This window comes from Eptatretus burgeri, chromosome 12 (assembly GCF_056783735.1).
Source record: "Eptatretus burgeri isolate ZD-2024b chromosome 12, Ebu_testis_v1, whole genome shotgun sequence".
Classification (NCBI taxonomy): domain Eukaryota; kingdom Metazoa; phylum Chordata; class Myxini; order Myxiniformes; family Myxinidae; genus Eptatretus; species Eptatretus burgeri.
The window spans coordinates 30,775,045-30,795,540 of record NC_140972.1 but is presented as its reverse complement, the minus strand read 5'-3'; the positions used below and the strand labels follow the sequence as shown (position 1 = coordinate 30,795,540).

The window sequence follows — 20,496 nt, the reverse complement described above, 5'->3', positions numbered from 1 at the left end:
ACAATAAAACATCTGTTTTTAGATATAAATCGTGATATTCTCCAAGGTTCTTTATCTTAAATAATTTCCATATTTCTTGTGCGTGTTTATATTCCTTATCACTTATCTCTTCTTCATAAAGGTTATTATAGAAACTTTCTTTTGATGGAAGTTGTGATTTTTAAATCTCATAAATGAATCCATATAATCATAAGGATAAATTCCCTTACTTGTAAGAATTTTCTCTTTACTTTGAATTTCATTCCTTGTTTGAATTTCCTCTCTCGTAAGAATTCCTTCTTTAATCAGAATTTCATCTTTAATCAGAATTTCCTCTTTAGTTAGAATTTCATTCATTGTTCGAATTTTCTTTATGATTAGAATTTCATCTTCAGTTAGAATTTCTTCATTAATTACAGTTTCCTCTTTACTTTGAATTCTCTCTTTAATCTGAATTTCCTCTTTAGTGAGAATTTCCTCTTTTGGAAAGAATGAATTAAGATTTGGAAAAGAGTCCGTGGAGCTTAGATTTGATGCGAGGTAGGCTAGTGGTGTTCCCATAAACTTGTAAGAATCTAGAAACCTAATACGAGTTAAAGGTTTTGTGAATATCATTTTTGAAAATGAAATATACTTTTGACTTGTGTTTGTTATGGCAGAAATATTCCCTGGTGTTTTTGAAAGTTCATTTATAAATAGATGTGTATCATAGTTGGCGCTGTTGTGAAGAAAGACTGGAATAAAAGAAGGTAATTTATAATTAAGATTACAACAGGAATGAGCGGACCTCTATATTTACCAGTAAGATGACAATGGACTCTAACTTTAGACTCCTTAATTTCCCCCTCACAAATATGACAGATATTGTTCATTCTAAATTCTAATTTTTCTTCTTTGGTTAATTTCATCGGTTCATTTGTTTCTTTCATTAATTTAGTGAGTCTTATACAATCCTTTTCTAATCGTTTTACAAACTCTTGTGAAGCATTTTTTCCACGATAATGTTCAAGTTTGTTATACTTTTCTCCAACAGATGATTTGATATAATAACAGAAACCACAAGGAATATGTTTTTGATATTTATTTGTATATGGTTCTTTTGGATTAGGAGAAGCAGTATTTATCTTTTAAGGATACACTCAAAATCAGCGTATATCACAAATGGGTGCATGATAGATTTATTATAATCTTCAAAAGAAATCTTTTCACCAGGTTTAGGCATTGTAATTACAGCTGATTTATGATTACTACAATATTTTGAATGTTGTTCTAATCGTTCTTTTGTATGAAATGAATTAAGACATCGCTTACAAGGATATATTTTGTTTGCTGTTCTGAATACCTGAGAAGAGATTAATCTTGATAAATTATTGATGTATGTGTAATGTGAATTCTTTCCAACACTAAAATATAAAAGATCAATGTGTGTTTCTTCATTTTTATAGTTGTTTGAAATTTTTAATATTTGAACTTTGTTTGTATCCGTTAATCCATATACATTAATAGAAAGATTATTCTTTTTCTCAAATTTAGGAATATCTGTTAGTGGCATTGGGAATTTAAAATCTTTAATGTCCAAGGTATTCTCATATTTCATATATTGTTTTACTCTTTCTGAATTACATTTTGGTGGATGTAAGTGAGCAAGAACAGACCAGAGAAAACATTTATTATCATTGTTCTTAATATTAACAACTGCCTTCTTTAGTTTTATTTCTTTTGGTAATTCAATATAAGAAGAAGCTTTAAGAGGGTTTGATTTTAGAATGTGTATATCTAAAAAGATGATTTTTAATATTGAATCCACTTCCTACCACTGTATTATCAACATCCTCCTCTTGTCTTGATAGTTCTTCATAAACCCCACTATTCAAAAAATCTTGAAATGATGTTATAAAATGAAGATCTGTTCTCATATAAGGAGTTTGTTCTTCATCTTGTCTTTTCATATTCATTTTCACTCCCATATAAAACTTTAAAGTTTTCATTTCTTTTAATATCTTTTTAATAAATTTTTCAACATCGGGTTTCACTATTTCAATTGATTCAGCTATTGATGATGGACCGGGTTCTCCAAATTGAAAAATCCTTATTTTTATATGCCCTTTAAATGCCCCATCAGTGTTTTCAATATAATAGTCTCCCTTTACTTTAAACTCATTTTTCTTGTGTTTTTGTGATTGAAGATGTTTATTATAACTACTCTTCAAAACATCCTTTGAACAGATATCACAATGTTTTCTTTCCAACTCAAGAGGAGATATTTTATGAAACAGATTAAATGTGTGTTTGTTGGTTCGGAGGTGTTTTCTATAATGTTTATATTCGTGATTACAAACATCGCAGTACGTTGTATTCACCATATTTATAGAATAAAACTTTGCTTAAACTAAAATTTTCTTGATGAAAATTTCGTTTGTTTTACAAGGTGAATCTGTGCTTAAAACCATTTTATCCTCCAACTTTTTCACTTAATAAATACAATGTTTCAAGACACAAAAGACAAGTTTCAATCAATCTCTTCATCTGTTAAAGATACTGAGAAATATGTCAAGGATGTAAAATTGAACAAAGATAAATATAACAACTATTGGATAAAAACTATTATGGTAAATAATATGAGTTCTTCAATTTCCTTCAGTGGAAGGGCCTTTAGTATACCTGGTAGAACATCAATTAAAGTATCTCTAACAAAAGTTTCTCCTCTCCTTCTAGTAATATATTCAAAACTAGAAAAAGCAATGAAACAAGAAAAAGTATCAAACAACAAAAACCTTATGGATGAAGCTTTAGAAAGAAAAGATAAGACCATCTGTAATATGCAAGGAGAAATTTGTATTTTTTTCAACAACCCTAAAGATGTAAATCCTGATGAAATAAAGGATGTTAATATATCAGGTGAAATGACATTTCGTTTCAATAGTAGTTAACGATAATTTTAAAATTACCTTTAATATAAAAATGTTGTCGTTGAATCTGATAATGAAAAAGTATATCGATATCGATGGTAATATACAACTGAAAGTATAGATGAATTTCAGTTTAAGTAAAGTTTTACTTTATAAATATGCTAGACTTTCCTGATTCTCCATATGACAAATTTGAGAATTGTCCTGCGTGTGAAAGACGGGGATTAAACACAGAGTCAAAAGCCTATAAACAATGTATATTCTGTGATTATCTTCTAATTAATGATAATAAAAAATATAAAAGGAAAATAATTCTTTTAGATTTACACCAAAAATGAATTACTTTACAAGATTGATTAGAGAAATGAATGTAAAGTATGAGGATGATAACACACCTTTCCTTACAAGGGAAGAAACTGAACGTATAAGAGAAATGTTCAAAGGATTGTTGTTGTATATTATTCATGGATGTAATTTTCAGGGAAATATCAACACAAGATATTGTATAAATAAAATAATGGATTATCTTGAAATTAAACCTGAACTTAGGATAAAATATAGAGTTTCTAAAAAAGCCAATAATAAATTAAATAACCTGTTTTTCAAATATATAAATGAATGATTTTTTACCTATTTGGGAAAATAAGATAAAATTTAACAACCATAAAAATCTCCCAAATTCATTAAGATGTCTCATAGTTGGTTCAAGTGGATGTGGAAAAACCTGCTTACTTTTAAAAATGCTCCTCACTCCCAACTTTTAGATTATGACAATTTAATAATTTTCACAAAGTCGAGTTTTCAACCAGAGTATCAACTACTCTCACAAGGTTTTAATGCTGGTCTTCAAAAAGAAGATATAATCGGTTTATTTAAACGTCAAAAAAACCTAAATGATTATAACATTGAAGATATAATTCAACTATTTTGTGATACACAGAGATGTAAAAAGAAATCAAATCCTATAACTTGTATTCTTAGTGATAATACGGATGATATACCGTCATCCCAAGATTTGGATAAATCAAAAAAGAACCTCGTTATCTTTGATGATTGTGTTAATGAGAGAAACCAAACAGTAATGGACAGCTACTACACAAGAGGGAGACATTCTTCTTGTAATTGTATTTATCTTAGTCAATCGTACTTTCAACTTCCTCGTCGTTCCATCAGAAACAATGCTAATACTTTTATTTTATTCAAGTTAAATTCAATAGATATCAATAATTTTTGGAGAGATAATTGTTCTACATTATGTAGTAAAAAGAAATTTGAGGATTATATGAAGCACACGACTGAAAAATATAAATATATTGTTGTGAAACAAGATGAGATATTAAGGGATATATTTTTGTTTTATAACAATTACATATATAAATGACAACTATTATTATAAATCTTGTGGGTAAATCTGCTTCTGGAAAAACCTTTCATAAATCAAGGTTCTTGTGTAGTACAAATGAGAATATTGTAAATTTACTTAAATAACACCCCGTGATACGCATTGTATCAACAACAACTAGAGCAATAAGACCTGGAGAAGTAAAAGGTGAAGATTATCACTATATTTCAGTGGAGGAACATATGCGATTGAGGAATGAAGGACAAATATTTGAGGAGGTTTCTCTTGGTACAACAAAATATTCACATTGTAAGAGTGAGTTAAAGAAACTAAAATCTGGTGGTGTTGGGATATTAGAAACTAATCCAGAAGGAACGAGACAAATTATTAAATATCTGAGCGGAGTGAAGATTTTATCATTCGGTTTTGATGTTGATGAAGAAACTCAACACAAACGTATGAAAAGCAGAGATGCAAGTATTAGTGAAGAAGAAATTACAACTCGCATTAATGTTAATAAAGAATTTGATGAAATATTTAAAGAAAAGGATTTATTTGAACACATCTACTTGAATGATGAAGAAAAAGAAAATTTCCCTGTTGATCTTTACAATTCATTAAATGATATTTTACAATAAATAAATGGATGTAAAAGAAAGAGCAAGAAGATTTAAGGAACATCAAGAGTTGGTTTCAAAAGTTGTAAAACAACAGGAAGACATAAAGAAGAAACGCAGACAGAAACTAACGGGCGAAGAAGCATTTGAAAGAAAACAAGAGAAATTTTTTAAACCACTTTTAAAAACTTCCCAAGAAAAAAATGAAAGATGTTTCCACAGTTCCCACAGTAGAATATACTCCTAGAAAGCTTCAAATGTTAAAAGATTTCAGTCAAATGACGGAGGAAGAATTAGAGCATTTAGGAGAATTAGAATATGATGATGAAGGTTTATTTCAACAACTGGAAGAGATTAATCAACCCCCTGATTATATTGTGAATGCTGTTCAAAACAATGAATATTCAGCTGATTCAAAAACCAAAGCAGGACTCATTCCAACAGAACAACCAGCAATATTTCATCTTGTTAAAGAAAAGGTATTGATATTTAATGATGAATTAAGGTTCTTAAGTTCTGCTCAACCCCCTGTTAAACTAACTCCGAGATTAATGTTTCTTCTCACAAAAGATGGAAGACAAGGTTCAACTGTGAGGGATGAATCAAAGTATATTGATAAACCATTGGATATGGAAAATAATGATGATAGAGTATATATTGATTTGCTGAACACTCTAAATTATAAGGTTATTCTTTCTGGTAAAAGTAGGAAGAATGAGAAGGAGAAACACATTATTCAGGCTTTAAGTATCCTTGGTTCAGGTGTTAGTTTTCTTCCAAATGACCCATCGCAATTAGTTAATAGACTGTTATTGTTGTTAGGCAGTCAGAAGGCTGGAAATAACAATTGTTTTAATGAAGCATCAGCCATTTTAGACCAGTTGATGAACATGAAAATAATTATTAAATATCAATATAAAGACATTTTATCTCATATTAAATAAGATGAGAAGCACAATCCTTAGTTTCAATTTCACAACAAGCGACCACACATCTTCATTCCCATACCCACTACAACTTGACACAACAAAAGAATATGAGGCATCTTTATTGTCCATGGAAACTTATAATACCTTATTTAATATAACTGATAAAAATGACAAGTTTAGTTATAATCCCGGAAGTGGATACAAAACGATAACAGTCTCACCCGGAGCATATGAGATTTCTCAAATATCTTCCGAAATTGCTCGCCTTATGAAAGAACAGGGTGATGAACCAAAAAATATTGTTATAAACATTCAAAAACATACTTCAAAATCAACGATTAAAGTTAAAAATAACTACAAGGTTGATTTCACAATTGATAATTCATTTAGAGAGTTATTGGGTTTCTCCTCAAAAAGATTGAAACTAATGGGACGCTTTTACAGTGATAATGTCATTCAAATATCCTCAGGAATAAATTCGGTGTTAATTCACTGTGATTTGATTGATGGTGCTTATAATGATGGAAAAAAAACAAATACAATATTTTCATTCAGTGCATACTCAACCCCAATTGGTTATAAATTTAATATGGAACCTAAAAAATTTGGTTTATCTACCTGTGTCAGGAAAAACCATACACAGAGTAAATTTTAGGATAACCGACCAAGATAATCGTGTGATTTCTTTTAATGGAGAAGTTATATCCATCAGAATTCACCTACGTGAAGTTTTCCAATAAATAAATACGATGGTTATTGTGAGGAAACACGAGTTGGGAAAATATAAAATAATTACAGGGGATGGGATGTTCCTTTCCCCATACTACAAGGGTGAAGGTATGTATCTTGGTAGAGGATACTATAAACCTAAGAGACAAAGGGGTGTTGGACATCAATTTAGAGGAGATGGGATAATTGATACTCTCATGGGTATTGGTTCAACTATTCTTAAACATAAAGATCTAATTGGTTCAACTGCTTCTGCTGTGGGAAATGTAGCAGGTGCTGTAAAGAGTATAAAAGATGCTCAGAAGGAATCTCATAAATTACAAGCAATAAAAGAAATTAAGAAAGGCAAAACTCAGTTGTCCCCCCCAAGAACGACAGAAAATAATTCAAATACTTGGATCAGGGTTTCAAAAGTTTTAACATCTTTTTTCCTAAATAAATACAAGTATGGAAGCAATTGATAGTATCTATGATTTGGATGATACTATTATTATCTCAAACTCCACTAAAAAAGAAGATTACTTCAAGGTAAATGCAATAACTGGAACAGACTGGAATATTTAATGGTACAAAAAGTTTTGAAATAAATAATCAACAAACCTATTTGAATCTCTCCGAAAGTTTCTTGTTGTGTAAATTTAAATTCACTAAAGCTGGGAATAACACAAACGCTACACTTGTAAATGATTTCTTCTGGAAAATGTTTGATAGTGTGCGTTTGTATATTGGAACACAAGAAGTTGAAGCGGTTGATTATGTCTCTGCTGTATCTGAAATGATAAAATTTACACTCTATACATTCAGTGATAGAATGGGAAAGGGGGCTGTCGAAGGTTTTATTCCTGATATGTCAACGGGAACAAACACAGACCCTGGATATATTCAAAGGAAAGGAGCGTATAATGATGATACAAAAGCAGAAAATAGTTTTACTGTGGCGGTTCCTCTTAAAGGTATATTTGGATTTTGTGATCATGATAAAGTTCTGTATGGTCTTAAAATTAGATTTCAACTACAAAGGAATGATAATGAAAATAGATTGCTTTTTGGTATTGGTAATGCTTTTGGTGATCAGAATAAATTTGTAATTGAGGAGATGAGTTGGTATATCAGTGAATATACTCCTAATCTTAAAACAGAAGAGATGTTGAATCGAAGACTTAACTCAAAGAAACCACTCAGTGTATCATACCTCAAAAGAAGATGTCAACACGTTAAACTCAATCAAACTACTTACACGTGGAATTTGGGTGTTCTGGAAGGAAAGCCACGATATCTGTGGATCATTTTTAAAAAGCCAGATGGTGATACTGCGACTGATAAGAATAATGCATTGAGTGATAATGCTAAGGTGAAACAACTTCGCGTTTCTCTAGATGGAACATTTTATCCACGAGATAGATTGGAAATTAATTGGGAAAAAAATGATTTTGCTGAAGCATACAAGTCTTACCAAAAGGTGTGTGAAAGTAATGGAAATAAAGAACCTATTTTGGATATGACAGCATTTAAAAGTTTGTATACAATCTATGCGTTTGACCTGAGCGCTTAAAAGGAAACTATAAAGTCTAATCGAGTGGATACTTCCCTATACATTGAAAGAGGAGAGAGTGAAGAAGTTGATACATATTGTTTGCTTTTGGAAGAAACAGAATTGCAGATTAATACAGATAATGGTGTGATGATTAGTCTCACATAATTTTTTGTTAAATAAATGAGTGGCAAAGTACCAACTGGGGTATATGTTAATCAAATCAATCTTCATAAACTATCATCTTGTGTTCAAAATCAAAAGCCTTGTACGATTAACGTTAATACAATTCAGAGAAAAGGAGCAGTAAGAATTGATGTTTTGCTCACAAGAGAACAGGTTAAAATCTTGAATGACACTGGCTCACTTAAAATTAAAATGACAAAACCAATGTTGAAAAATATTCAATAAGAGAGACGCAGTGGAGGATTTCTCCCATTTCTAATTCCTTTATTTGCTGGTTTAAGTGCGGTTGGAGCATTGACGGGTGGTATTTCAACAGCGGTGAAAACTGCCAACGAAAGGAAGGCTCAACTCCAGGCTCAAAAAGAATTGGAAAGACATAACAAAGAGTTGGAGAAACAAATTAGTGGAAGTGGCGTAATTGTAGATTTTGCTGAAAAACTTGAAGGTCTGCCTGATAAAGCGAGATTGTTAGTTGGAGATATGCTTTCTTCTATTGCACAAGCAGGTGTAAAATTAACGAAAAGAGGTAATGGATTATATCTTTCTAATAAATAAATGAGCATTGATGAGTGGTTGAAAGAATTTGGAAAGAATACAACATCAAATTTACAACTTGCCAAATATTGTAAGAAATTAAAAATTCAAAATGTGGTTATTTGTATGAGAGATGAATTAACAAATGTGCCGAAACATACAAAGAATATTATTATGAACTTAGAAGATAATAATGGGAACGGTTCTCATTGGGTTTGTATTTTTAATAATCAAGACAAATATTATTTTGATAGTTTTGGTCTTCCACCACCTGTTGAAGTCATAAAATTCTTACAGAATGGTGTTTATCAAACATTTCAAGTCCAAGAATTAAATTCCAAGTGTTGTGGTCAATTATGTCTATATGTGTTATTTCAACTCAACAAAAATAAAAAATTTTATGATATTATTTTTAATCTAATATAAATGACTTATGTTGGTAAAGATGGTTCTATCTTTGGTGTATCTCAAGAACTGGATATTGATTTATCAAATTATTATACAAAGGCACAGGCTGAACGACATAAATATAATATAAACAAAAATATTAACATGAAAAATGCTTATAAATTAAAAAATTATCCAAGCCCAACTGACGCGAATGACTTGGTGAGATTAAGCGATTTATCACAATATATATACTTGAATAAAACGGCTGTGTATTCCAAAGATACAGAAGTGTTGATATTATCTCCAGGTCATACAGAATTCACAGTTCGAATTAAAATAAATTTTTATAAAGAAGGGCGTATCGTTTTGTATGAGAATAGAACAATGGGGGTATGATATGAATGATTTAGGGTATAATTGGTCATTTAAAATTAACCTCGAAGACCTGGAACAATTAAATCAGTCTCAGTAAGGAAGAATATTATCCACTTGGTATCGAGAATGAGTTTTGTGGGTCCACGATTAGTAAACAACAAATAAAAGAATTTAATAAGGGTAAATATAATAATGGTTTTGCCCTTGTTTATCTCATGAAAACAGAAAAACAGGATTATATATAATAAGTAAGGAAATACAAAATGATTTAACTATGGGAAGATGGGGAGGTGTTTCGTGCCATAATATTATTCTAACATATATTTCTAATACATAAATGACAGCAAGAAGGCTTCAAGAACATTATCATTTCTGTGTCCAAGCATACCTTCAAGAAAAGGGTATTCGGTATTTTAATAAATATGTTCTACAACATAAGAATGAGGTATTTTCAATAAAAGATTGGCATTATGCTGATGTTGATAAACCGACAACTTTAGATTTAATTAGAATGTTAAATAATGAAAAAATTATAAAGTTAAGAAAAGGTAAGGCTCTTTTTAGAAATTCAAAAGAAATTTTATTGGTTTCCTGTTGTAAAAAAAATTATTTTCGATGCAGGAATAACAAGAAATCCTGATGAATATATGTATAATATTCTATGGGGTGTAAACGATTCAAGGATAGTAAGGGATGAGGAAGGAGTTGAAGAAGAGAGGGAAGAGGAGGAAAAGGAGAATGAGGAGAGGGAGAAGAAAGAGAAGGAGGAAAAGGAGAAGAAAGAGAAGGAGGAAAAAGAGAAGAGAGAGAAGGAGGAGAGGGAGAAGAAAGAGAAGGAGGAAAAAGAGAAGAGAGAGAGGGAGGAGAGGGAGGAAAGAGCGAGACAAAATAAATATCAAAATATGGAAACCAGTGAGATTCAAAAAGATTAAGGCGGTATTACAGAAAATAACTCAACCCACCGAGGAGGAAAACAAAGAATTGACAAGTCTATTTGCAATATTTTCTTCAAGACTATTGACATCGTCAAGCTATTCATTTTAATTCAAGTTTTTTCTTAAATAAATGGAGGAGAGAGTGAAGGCATTTCTTAGGATTCTTTATGTTTTAAAAATTAAGATTCAAATGTGCATGTTGGAAACTAAAAAGTTTTTGCACTCTGCAGGACTTTTTCACATAAATAAATGAGTTATTGTCTCAAATGTAAAAAGAAAACTAATACTAAAATATTTCATATATTAAAAGTAAAAATAACAGGGTTATCCAAAAGGTATATGTTCGGTGTGTGGTTCAAAAAAAAATCAATTTATCTCCAAACACAAACTCGGAGGAGATATACAAAAGTTTTTATCAGGAAGTAAATTTACAACTACTGGAATACCAGGGGAATTACATCTTCCAGGGTATTCTTTCTGTGGTCCAGGCACAAACTTGGATAAAAGATTAGATGAGGCAGACAATCCTAAATCCTGGAGTAAACCAATCAATAGAGTTGATGAAGTGTGCATGAGACACTATATTGATTATGGGAATACCACAACGTTGGAAGAAAAGCATGAAGCCGATAGAGAAATGTTGTATAATTTGTCTCTGATACAAAATCCAACCTTGAGAGAAAAAGTTGATAGGTTCATCGTGAAGAAGATGATTAGTGCTAAATTGAAACTTGGACTTGGAAATTCAAAAAACTCATAGGCTCTAATGATGCCATTAAGACTGAAGAGCAATTAGCTGATGAATTACATAAACCAATATTCACAAAGTTTCAGAGAAGGAAAGTTTATTCCAAGGAAGTTGATTATATCTGGTCTGCTGATTTGATTGAACTCAATAATGATAAGGGGTACAAGTATGCTTTAACCGTTATTGATTTGAGGAGTAGATATGCGTGGGTTGTCCCTTTAAAAAACAAAACAGGTAATACTCTTATGTTAGCTTTTCAACAGATATTTAATAAAAGTAAGAGAAAACCTAAAAAATTGTGGACTGATGAGGGTAGAGAGTTTTATAACAAGACATTTATGAATTTTCTAAAAATAACAGTATTACATTATACAGTACCTTTAATGAAGGGAAGGCAGTTGTTGTTGAACGTTTTAATCGTACCTTAAAAGAGAGACTATATAAAAAATTCACACAACTCGGTTCACAACAATGGTTATCTTTTATTCAGGATATTGTGGATAAGTATAATGACACGATTCACACGTCAACGAATATGAAGCCATCAGAAACATTTACAAAATTAAAATATGAAAAAGAGATTAATGTCAGAAAACCTAAGTTCAAAGTTGGTGATATCGTAAGAATATATAGGTGGAAATCTCATTTTGAAAAGGGTTTTACTGAACGATGGACGAAAGAACTTTTTAAAATTGTTGATGTAATAGATACAGTTCCTTGGACTTATAAAATATATGATTTGGAAGGGGAAGAGATTTTAGGTTCATTTTATTCACAGGAATTACAAAAGACAAAGATAAATTGAAATTTTTTGACTCCGCCCCTTTTTGACTCCACCCACACAAGCCCCACCCACACAAACCCCGCCCACACAAGCCCCACACAAACCCACCACACACAAACCCCACACAAGCTCCAATAAATTGAAATTTTTTGACTCCGCCCCTTTTGACTCCACCCACACAAGCCCCACCCACATAAACCCCTCCTACACAAACCCCACACAAGCTCCACACAACCTCCACACAAGCTCCACACAAGCTCCACACAAGCTCCACACAAGCTCCACACACACAGAAGCTCCACCCAAATTCACATAATTACTCATGTGTTAATTAGTTCCCCACACACAACATGTTTATTTAATTAAAAAATTATCCACCCATCCACACAAGCTCCACTCATCCACCCATCCACCCATCTCTCCACCCATCCATTGATCCACACAAACCTCATCCACATTCGCCCCTGCCCACATAAACCCTGCCCACATCAACCCCTCCCACATAAGTCCTGTCTACACAAGCTCCACACAAAAACTCCACACACATAAACCCTGTCCACATAAACCCCTCCCACACAAGCTCCACCCACATAAACCCCGCACACACATCCCGACCACGCAAGACCCACCGAAGCCCCGCCCACATAAGCCCCACCCACATAAACCCCTCCCCACACAAGCCCCACCCACATAAACCCCGCCCACACACACCCCGCCCACACAAGCCCCACCGAAGCCCCGCCCACATAAACCCCTCCCACACAAGCCCCACCCACACAAGCCCCACCCACACCCCGCCCACACAAGCCCCACCGAAGCCCCTCCCACACAAGCCCCACCCCCCTCATCCCCCCTGTGCGCCCCCCACCTTTGACCCACCACCTCCCTCATCCCACCCCCCCACCCTTCCCCACACACACACATGGGGAGGGGAGGGATGGGATGAGGGGGTGATGGGTCATTGGGGGGGCGCACCTACCCTCCCTTCATGTTTTGATCCTCTTCTTGTAATTCAGAATCAAGTAATTGTATACAAAACAAATATAATTTATTAATATTGAAAATATTAAATATTCATTTGCGAGAATGTATAATCTTTCCCAGCAATCTTCTCCAGATGTCTTGTGATTTCGAAACTCAGACACCATATTCTGTTTTGAAACAAAAAGTGGATAATAATTACATGGTAATATGAGTAAGCCTCGTTGACCACTGAATTAACACACCAGGAGGCCGACTCAGCCTGTCATCCTTTCAAGGTCAATAAAATTAATTCCAGTGTACTGACAAAACCGCGTTCAAACTAATAATGCAACCAACATTAGACGACATTCTAAAGAGAGAGTGATATTAATAATAATTCAGAAATATTTACCTCCAGAAAATCATGTGTTGTACAAGATTGCTTCAACAGCTGATGTTGTGCGATAGTGCTGAAAAAAAAAAAAAAAAATAAGTCAAGGGTATAGATGAAGAGACAGACAGACAGGGAAAGCAACACACACACACACACACACACACACACACACACACACACACACACACACACGCACACACGCACACACGCACACACGCACACACGCACACACGCACACACACGCACACACGCACGCACGCACGCACACACACACACACACACACACACACACACACACACACACACACACACACACACACACACACACAGACACACATAGACACACGTGTCTCACCATTGGTTTAATTCATTCGAGATCAGAGACCAGTCATTATAAATCATTGATCTCTTCAATAAGAGCAGAGAGAGGTAGGTAGGAAGACAGACAGAGAGAGAGAGACACACACACACACACACACACACGTGTCTCACCATTGGTTTAATTCCTTCGAGATGATAGGACGTGATAAGACTTCGTGCCACTCATTGAAAATGTCTTTCAATTCTCTTCTAAAATCATTGATCTCTTCAATAAGAGTATTAATTTCATGAACCACGTCGTGATACGTAAACTCAATTTCTTCCAATGCCCTGTCAGGGAAAAAAAAAAATATATATATATATCAGAATTATCATGATTTAATTAATAATCATTTGCTTCATCGTTCAAAGAGAAAACCAAACAAACTTACCAACTCTGTAGTAAGCTTTTGCCTTCATCGGAAGAGAGATCATCCATGTCTCAGTTGTAAAAATGAAAATCCTGTCTGGCAGAAACTTTGTCTGGTGAATCACTTATAAGGCTACAATGAGGAAATTCCCTAAACATTGGGTGCGGCCACAGGAAATGACAGCTTGGAAAATAACTAGGCGGTTGTATGAATCATTTACAAAACATACTTAAAATGGTTTTGATTCAAATGTTTTCAGTTCGTGTTCTGAGATAAAATATAAACACGAGACCTTGTCTCACAGAATAGTTCCTATTTTTTCACAGCATGACTGTCTAAAACCACACAGCACGACCGTGTCAAAAACACTTCCTCATTTTCACGGCATGAACTGAAAACCTTTGAAACAAAACTTTTTTATGGCGTGGTTTATACACAAAAATGATTTGCAACTCGGGCGGTGGCCAGATGAGATCATTAAGAGAAGTTTATCATTTCGTAATGGCACAAAAGGGGTATCTTAAAAATATAAAGATTCAAATGTTTTGTTTGTCAATATTTTAGATGGGGATTATTGTGCAAAGAAAATTAAACTATTGAAGGAATTTGAGAATGAACAAATCTTTATAGGTTCAATGAGTGAGCTGATCAACCTCCAGGTTAAAGGGGAGACAAATAAATATACCTTGGGATAGCCTGGTTATATATATACAAAGCCTGGTGTTGGCTTAGTGGTTAGGGTGGCGGCTTGGGATCCCAGTGTCCCGAGTTCGAATCCCGCTCAGCTGCTGAATTAACACCAGGGGGTTGACTCAGCCTGTCATCCTTCCGAGGTCGGCGAAATGAGTACCAGTATACTGGTCCCGGTGTATGCCCCGGTTAGAATAGGTGTACCATATCCCTGTGTTGTAAGAGGCGTCCAGGAAGAGCATCCGACCATAAAACATTGCCTCACAAAAAGCCAAACCCCTGCACAGCAGGGAAAAACGGATAAAAAGGGGGTTTATTTTTAGGGGAAAAAAAAGGGAATCGCTGAAAATCCCCCATTCATTTACATGGGGAAAAGTGAGCTAGAACCAGTATATTCACCCTACTCATGCCTCCAACCAGGAAGCCATGTCCACTCTTCCCAATCGCAACAGCTCTGGTTACGGCCTGAGATTTTCCCTGACGAGCTGTGTTGCCGCTTGGAAGTTGCTGCGTCCTGCCGAGTGCAGCTTGCGGTATTTCCTTTCTTGTGCCATCAATCTACTGTCTGTCTCCTGAAAGATGCTTGAGGCCTTAAAGTACGATACATAAGGTTCCGGTTCATTCATTGAGCTGAGGGCATGTACGAATTTGGTTATGAATTAATTGTTTGTTGTATTGCTTCCTTTCTGGATCCCCACCCTGTGTGCTAATGCATTTTAAAGACACTTTATCTCTGGTGAATTTGAGTGTCACTTATGGCTAGTAATTATACATGTCCGTTGAAAGGCAGATTGGCTTTGGGAGATGAGCACCTCAGACTAGGTCGTGTTGGTGTCCAGCAATTCGGTTGGTCACCATTAGTATAATGGACGTGTGGCATCGATCATTGTACTGCATCGACTGGCTCGGTTCCATTGGAAAACAGTATCGTGGCAAACAGGCCTGTAACCGACTCGGAATGATCAAATGAGTTGTCAGCAAATCAGCTTGGACGTGGTTCATCGTGATTGGGTCCAGGCAACATTGCGAACCCAAAAGCTTGGAACATTTGGTGTCAGAATTGGAGGGGAAATGTTGCAGCCATGAAAAAGACCTCACTACCACGTTATGAAAAAGACCTCACCGCTACATTATGAAAAGACCTCACCGCTACGTCATGAAAAAGATCTCACCGCCACATCATGAAAAAGATCACACCGCCACGTTATGAAAATGATCTCACCGCCACGTTATGAAAAAGATCTCACCGCCACGTTATGAAAAATAACTCACCGCCACATTATGAAAAAGACCTCACCGTAGCGCTATGAAAAAGACCTCACCGCCACATTATGAAAAAGACCTCACCGCCACATTATGAAAAATACCCCTCTGCCACATTATGAAAAAGACCTCACCGCCACATTATGAAAAAGACCTCACCGCAACATTATGAAAAAGACCTCACCGCCACATTATGAAAAAGACCTCACCGCCACATTATGAAAAAGACCTCACCGTGGAGCTATGAAAATGACCTCACCTCCACGTTATGAAAAAGACCTCACCGCCACGTTATGAAAAAGACCTCACCGCCACGTTATGAAAAAGACCTCACCGCCACATTATGAAAAAGACCTCACCGCCACATTATGAAAAAGACCTCACCGTGGCGCTATGAAAATGACCTCATCCCCTCGCTATGAAAATGATCTCACCGCCACGTTATGATAAAGACCTCACCGCCACGTTGTGAAAGAGACCTCACTTCCACGTTATGAAAAAGACCTCACTGCCATGTTATGAAAGAGATCTCACCGCCACGTTCTGAAAAAGGCCTCACCGCCGCGTTATGAAAAAGACCTCACCGCCATATTATGAAAAAGACCTCACCGCCACATTATGAAAAAGACCTCACCGTGGCGCTATGAAAATGACCTCATCGCCTCGCTATGAAAATGATCTCACCGCCACGTTATGAAAAAGACCTCACCGCCACGTTATGAAAAAGACCTCACTGCCATGTTATGAAAGAGATCTCACCGCCACGTTCTGAAAAAGGCCTCACCGCCACGTTATGAAAAAGGCCTCACCGCCACGTTATGAAAATGACCTCACCGCCACGCTATGAAAATGACCTCACCACCACGTCATGAAAAAGATCTCACCCCCACATCGTGAAAAAGATCACACCACCACGTTATGAAAATTATCTCACCGCCACGTTATGAAAAAGATCTCACCGCCACGTTATGAAAAATAACTCACCGCCACATTATGAAAAAGACCTCACCGTAGCGCTATGAAAAAGACCTCACCGCCACAATATGAAAAAGACCTCACCGCCACATTATGAAAAATACCCCTCTGCCACATTATGAAAAAGACCTCACCGCCACATTATGAAAAAGACCTCACCGCCACATTATGAAAAAGACCTCACTGTGGCGCTATGAAAATGGCCTCACCGCCACGTTATGAAAAAGACCTCACCTCCACATTATGAAAAATCCCTCACCGCCACATTATGAAAAATACCCCTCCGCCACATTATGAAAAAGACCTCACCCCCACATTATGAAAAAGACCTCACCCTGGCACTATGAAAATGATCTCACGACCACGTTATGAAAAAGACCTCACCGCCACGTAATAAAAGAGACCTCACCGCCACATTATGAAAAAGACCTCACTGCCACGTTATGAAAGAGACCTCACCACCACGTTATGAAAAAGGCCTCACCGCCACGTTATGAAAAAGGCCTCACCGTCACGTTATGAAAAAGCCCTCTACCACGTTATGAAAAAGACCTCACCGCTACATTATGAAAAATAACTCACCGCCACATTATGAAAAATACCTCATCGTGGAGCTATGAAAAAGACCTCACCGCCACGTTATGAAAAATCCCTCACCGCCACATTATGAAAAATACCTCTCCTCCACATTATGAAAAAGACCTCACCGCCACATTATAAAAGAGACCTCACCGCCATGTTATGAAAAAGACCTCACTGCCACGTTATGAAAGAGACCTCACCGCCACGTTATGAAAAAGACCTCACCGCCACGTTATGAAAAAGGCCTCACCGCCACGTTATGAAAAAGGCCTCACCACCACGTTATGAAAAAGGCCTCACCGCCACGTTATGAAAAAGGCCTCACCGCCACGTTATGAAAAAGCCCTCTACCACGTTATGAAAAATACCTCACCGCTACATTATGAAAAGACCTCACTGCCACGTCATGAAAAAGATCTCACCGCCACATCATGGAAAAGATCACACCGCCACGTTATGAAAATGATCTCACTGCCACGTTATGAAAAATAACTCACCTCCACATTATGAAAAAGACCTCACCGTGGCGCTATGAAAAAGACCTCACCACCACGTTATGAAAAAGACCTCACCGCCACATTATGAAAAATACCCCTCCGCCACATTATGAAAAAGACCTCACCGCCACATTATGAAAAAGACCTCACCGCCACATTATGAAAAAGACCTCACCGCCACATTATGAAAAAGACCTCACCGTGGAGCTATGAAAATGACCTCATCTCCTCGCTATGAAAATGATCTCACCGCCAAGTTATGAAAAAGACCTCACAGCCACGTTGTGAAAGAGACCTCACCGCCACGTTGTGAAAGAGACCTCACCGCCACGTTATGAAAAAGACCTCACTGCCATGTTATGAAAGAGATCTCACCTCCACGTTCTGAAAAAGGCCTCACCGCCACGTTATGAAAATGACCTCACCGCCACGCTATGAAAATGACCTCACCACCACGTTATGAAAAAGACCTCACCGTCAGGTTATGAAAGAGACCTCACCGCCACGTTATGAAAGAGACCTCACCACCACGTTATGAAAGAGACCTCACCGCCACGTTATGATAATGACCTCACCCTCACGCTATGAAAATGACCTCACCGCCATGCTATGAAAATTACCTCACCGCCACATTATGAAAAAGACCTCAATGCCACATTATGAAAAAGACGTCACCGTCACAATATGAAAAAGACCCCACCACCACGTTATGAAAAAGACCTCACCGCCACATTATGAAAAAGACCTCACTGCCACATTATGAAAAAGACCTCACCCCCACGTTATTAAAAAGACCTCACCCCCACGTTATGAAAAAGACCTCACCCCCACGTTATGAAAGAGACCTCACCGCCACGTTATGATAATGACCTCACCCTCACGCTATGAAAATGACCTCACCGCCATGCTATGAAAATTACCTCACCGCCACATTATGAAAAAGACCTCAATGCCACATTATGAAAAAGACGTCACCGTCACAATATGAAAAAGACCCCACCACCACGTTATGAAAAAGACCTCACCGCCACATTATGAAAAAGACCTCACCGCCACATTATGAAAAAGACCTCACCCCCACGTTATTAAAAAGACCTCACCCCCACGTTATGAAAAAGACCTCACCCCCACGTTCTGAAAAAATACCTCATCGCCACGTTATAAAAAAGACCTCAATGCCACGTTATGAAAAAGACCTCACCACCACGTTATTGAAAAGACCTCACCGCCACGTTATGAAAAAGACCTCACCGCCACGTTATGAAAAAGACCTCCCCACCACGTTATGAAAAAGACCTCACCCCACATTATGAAAAAGACCTCACCGCCACGTTATGAAAAAGACCTCAATGCCACGTTTTTGAAACGACCTCAATGCCACGTTATGAAAAAGACCTCAATGCCACATTATGAAAAAGACCTCACCGCCACATTATGAAAAAGACCTCCCCACCACGTTATGAAAAAGACTTCACCACCACATTATGAAAAAGACCTCACCGTCACATTATGAAAAAGACCTTTCCACCACATTATGAAAAATACCTCAATGCCACATTATGAAAAAGAGCTCAATGCCACGTTTTTGAAAAGACCTTAATGCCATGTTATGAAAAGACCTCAATTCCACATTATGAAAAAGACCTCACCTCCACATTATGAAAAAGACCTCACCACCACATTATGAAAAAGACCTCACTGCCATATTATGAAAATGACCTCACCATGACATATCCACCACGTTATGAAAACACCTCACCACGACATAATTCAAAACACCTCACCATTCTTCGCTATAGTGATAAGCCTGTTTTTACTCTGGATTAGTACGTGAGTTGCCGTGTTGTCATGGTTTACACCAATCAGAATTCAAACATTAATTTGTGATGTTCGTGATGTATGTTGTTCAAAGGGTGTTTTGTTCTATTGAATCCTGTTCTACCACTCCAGTCTTTTTGCCAGCCAATATGGAGTGGGAAAGGTCTTGGAATCCCAAAGGCCTTTCTGTTCAACCTTGCTGCAAACCCAGTACGGAATGCCGTTTGGCAGTCTTATGATTCCCCTCGGCAAAAATCTCAAACGTGGCCAGAGATGCTCTTGGCTAACACACCTATCAAACCTTTCTAGTTTACTACACACTTGATAGTCCCCAAGTGCACTCCTTTAGCACCTCTCGACTTGATGTCATTATACTGTGTTTGAATCTGGAGCTATCTTTCCATTTTTTGCTGGACCTTGCTGATTCTTTCAAAGATGACAAAACTGGTCATTGTCATGCCAGGCAAGGGGGAAGAGAAGTAAGGGAGGCTTTTGTGGATTACATTGGAAATCTTTCTCCTTCTCACAACTGAATTGGTAAGATGTTCTCTTTCACCCAACTCTACACTTTCATATGTTTAACCCAACTCTACAC

At 36.4% G+C, this 20,496-nt stretch overlaps 2 long non-coding RNA genes across 2 annotated transcripts in view; one reads left to right on the top strand and one right to left on the bottom strand.

The window, feature by feature from the left end:
- Positions 1–20,496, top strand: part of LOC147015355 (uncharacterized) — a 121,172-nt gene that overhangs the window by 14,702 nt on the left and 85,974 nt on the right. The gene's annotated exons all lie outside the window — the stretch shown is intronic.
- Positions 12,917–15,019, bottom strand: LOC147015356 (uncharacterized). Its single transcript, XR_015050299.1, has 4 exons — positions 14,098–15,019; positions 13,838–13,996; positions 13,364–13,421; positions 12,917–13,139 (listed from the first exon to the last, which is right to left on the bottom strand). It is a non-coding gene; the product is annotated as an uncharacterized LOC147015356 (long non-coding RNA).